Genomic DNA, 3,866 nt, shown 5'->3' on the forward strand with positions numbered 1-3,866 from the left:
CCTTCACATATAGTTTGGAATGAAACTATAAATAAAAGCGAAGGGAAAATTTAGTGAGAGAGAGAAACAAGATTGTGTATATGGATATATCTATCACTTTTGCTTCACCTGAAATTTAATATTAATGAATCATAAATGTTATGCATAGTATGACAGGGCCACTTTCAGCAAGCTCAGCAAGGAAGAAGCCAATAAGGTTCAGGAACTGAAGTACGTATATATGTATTTATGTGCTATTACATATATATACAGTGAAGCTTTTATTTGGTGCCTTCGCTATGCATAGACCTACAATGTTGTACTACTAGGGATGACTATGTCTTGTAATTGAAAGGCAGTTGAAGGGAGAAGAGCTTGAAGGATTGAATATAAATGAATTACAGAAGCTGTTGAGGGCAATTAGAAGGAGGTTTGAAACGTGTTGTCAGGGCAAAGGTTTGAATTGTCTTGTTCACTTCTATGTTGCATATTTATCTGTATATGTATCTTCGTTGAAGAAAAAAAGAAAAATAGAAAATAAAAAAGGAAAGAAGAAAGAAGGAAGGAAGAATCTCCATGAATTTTGGATCATTTTTGTACACAGTCTTTCAAACCTTCAAAACATGAAGATAAGTCCCTCAACTTTCAACATTGTTATATGTTGGGACCATGAGAAGCTTATCTTGTCAATTATATGAGTTTTGAAATGACATATATACTTGTCAATAGCAAGAAGAGTCTATTATGGAAGAACCTATCTTCCTAGACCTACTTTTCAGTTTGAAAAGTAATTAGGAAGCTATTTGTAGGTTTTTACATTCATTTTTTTGATATGACAATTAAGGGATCGAACTCCAATATTTATTTTGAAGTGTGGGGTTTATTATTTTTGGAAATTCTAGTTTGGGTAAAGCTTCATTTCCAAACTTTTTGCATTTGAAACTATTTTAGATTTCTATTACCTACACCTAGCTACGTTGAAAATTTGTGCAGTTGACTAAGTTGAACGCAAATTAAAGTACCCGTATGGTATATGTTCGATTTCACTAACTCAAGAGCATCCGTTCTCATGAGAGTGTCCCTCAAAAATTTGACAAAGAAGAATATATTGAAAAATGGCCTATTGTGGTAGAATTCTACTTCTTTTTTTTCTTTTTTTAATTTTGAAACAAAATTACTCCCATACATTGCTGGAATAATTCAAAAATCCATTTTCTGCCAACATAAAGAAGGGATTATCCAAAGGTCTCGCTCAAATGCCTTCAAACAAATTTTCTCCCTTAAACTGCTCCTTCCAAACACACTATAAAGAAAAGCTTTGGCGATTGTTTTATTGGGGCCACTTTGCTGATATCCAGAAATTATTATAACTAATCTGCATAGATGGTTCTTTTTGTGATTTGCAGGATGACCTAATGTTGAAAGAGATCGATGCGCTCAAGAGAAAGGTCAAGCACATTCCAAATTTAATTGTTGAAATCTTATATATTTTTGTTTAGTTATAACTTGAAGCTTGGAAAAAAAACAGAATTATCATCGTCGAACTTTCTTTCCCTTTCCCACCCTTCCTAATCCATTCATACATGGAGAATTTGAATCATTAACGTACAAGGTTTGAAAAAAAAAATCTACATGATTCTTCTACTTAATATTTGATATAATAAAAAAAAATTCATTGAAATATGCACTATGGACTAAAGAATAACAAGTCTAAGACATCTATGGATTGAATTGAGTATTCCTTGTCTGTGTTTGTATCTTCATATTTAATCCGCAGGTATTAAAGCTACATATCTAGCTTTTAGGTTCCCTCACTTGTCTGAAAATGTTGCTCGTTTTGTCTGTGCAGAGAATCCAATTGGTGGTAGAGAATCAGCGATTAAAGCAGGTGATCGGAATTTTAAACTGTTTTTTCATTGTAAACCGTCAAATTTCTGTGTTTCTAGTGTTGATACCATTGAACTAGTTAAGAAATTGATTTAAATTTTATTGCCCTGTTAATGGATGATCCTCAATTGAATGGATCATTATTGAATTAGTTTATCTAAATTGTATACATAAAGTCATTGACCAAATTTGACTGACTATTGGGTGAAAGCTTTTGAAAGCATTTTAAATCAAAGGAAGGTCCACTTCACTGGTTGAACCAGCTGGTCCAATCTAGTTCTCAAATCACTTGTTTTGAAAAAGAGTCTTAAAAGATGGGAAATGTCTGTGTTTAGGTGAGGAATCGTTCACAAGAACAAGGAGGTCAGTCGTCTGAGTCAGCCAACATTGGCAGCATATTTGATCCTCCATACGATGATGATAGTTCAGACACTTCTCTCAGATTGGGGTGAGTATAACTGACTTAACTGTCCATTCTGGAGCTTTCTGATAATCAAAGCATACCAAGAAAATGCAAGACTCTGTTGTTAACTTCTCATGATATTGCTGGTATAGTGAATAGACTTGTGATTACAAGATGGCTTGGTTTTATATAGAAACATAATAATGAAGATCTGAAAACAAAAGTAAATTTTGGCAGTCAGATCTTTAACAGTTTGGAGGAGCATTGAAATCATATGATAATTAGTGAATATATCTTTGTCCTGAATTGTCAAATATTGAGGATTGCGTGTGTTAATCAATAAGTAATGAGGAGAATTAAAGTGCAAAATTAATTTTTTACTCCTGAAATATTTCTGAGGAGCTAGGGAATCGGTGGACCATTGTCTCGTTTGAACAGTCAACATTAAGTCACAAAGCCAATTGCCTTGGAACCTATTGTCATGAGAATTTCTTATAAATGAGAAGTAGTTGCAGGTTTGATCCTACTTGTAATCTCAAATTGGTAATAATTGTTCTTAAAAAAAAAAAAGTGAACTTCAGCTTGTCTTTACAGAGTGTATTTAGAATATGTATTCTTGCATGCATTGAATGTGAGACTAGCTTTATCAATGTGTGTTTGAAATTAAGGATCAGATATGGATCTGTGGCATGTATTCTTAGAAGTTTAACTTGAATTTACTGTCGGTGCGTTGCAGATTGTCTTTATTTAAATGAGAAAAGGAAGGGGGGGGGGGGGGAGACGATGAGGCACTATAGAGCAGAACCAGATACTCTTGAGGTTATCATTCTTGCGGGTGAAATTTAACCAATGCAGGAGTTTTTTTTCCCATTATTTCATAAGAATTTAAGTTTGCTTTTAATCTGTAAGTAAGTAGGTATTGATTACATAAATTGACCAAATGAGCATATATATATATATATATATATATATATATAGATATATTATATTCATGGATCCAATGGTGTTGTGCTTGAATTCCAAAGTCATGTATAAAAAGGGCCCAATGCTCGGCCTTAATGTGCCGTAGCTTCATTCACCCGCTGTAGTGGTGGTTATTTGATATATTCCATACGAAAAAAAAAAGAGAAAGAATTAATGTATGTACTGTATACTGATGTATTGCCAATATAAAATTAATTATAAACTGATCATTCATAACTATTCAACGTATGGATTGATATTGAGAATTATATGGTTATTGCTGAAACGGGATTCGCTTTTTGCACGTCGTACAAATTTTGAGGTGAACAGTGCAATGTTTATATTTAGGCCGGAAGGTATGTTTTGTTGGCAACCTTGGAAACCAGTGTCTTCTTTCTGTTATTTTCGATGTCTAATATAAAATTTAGTTAGTTAATTTAAGAAGGTTAAAAAATTTATTTTATTACTCTGAAATATTTTATATTTATCTTTTTTAAATTAATTTACTTTGTTTATAAACTAATATATAATCTAATAATACACATAAATGTGTTGAAAAGATTATATAATACGTTATAATTAATTAATTTAGTAAATTTTTAAATATTTTTAAATTAGTCAGCTAGTGTTATAA

General features: G+C 32.1%; 1 long non-coding RNA gene across 1 annotated transcript; it reads left to right on the top strand.

The window, feature by feature from the left end:
• The first annotated feature begins 119 nt into the window (after nt 1–119).
• Nucleotides 120–3,392, top strand: LOC114736656 (uncharacterized). Its single transcript, XR_003739362.1, has 6 exons — nt 120–210; nt 335–435; nt 1,386–1,427; nt 1,829–1,867; nt 2,202–2,314; nt 3,006–3,392. It is a non-coding gene; the product is annotated as an uncharacterized LOC114736656 (long non-coding RNA).
• The last annotated feature ends 474 nt before the right edge of the window (nt 3,393–3,866 follow it).

Source organism: Neltuma alba, unplaced genomic scaffold (assembly GCF_004799145.2).
Source record: "Neltuma alba isolate B1F8T4 unplaced genomic scaffold, ASM479914v2 tig00013353_pilon, whole genome shotgun sequence".
Taxonomy (NCBI): Eukaryota; Viridiplantae; Streptophyta; class Magnoliopsida; order Fabales; family Fabaceae; genus Neltuma; species Neltuma alba.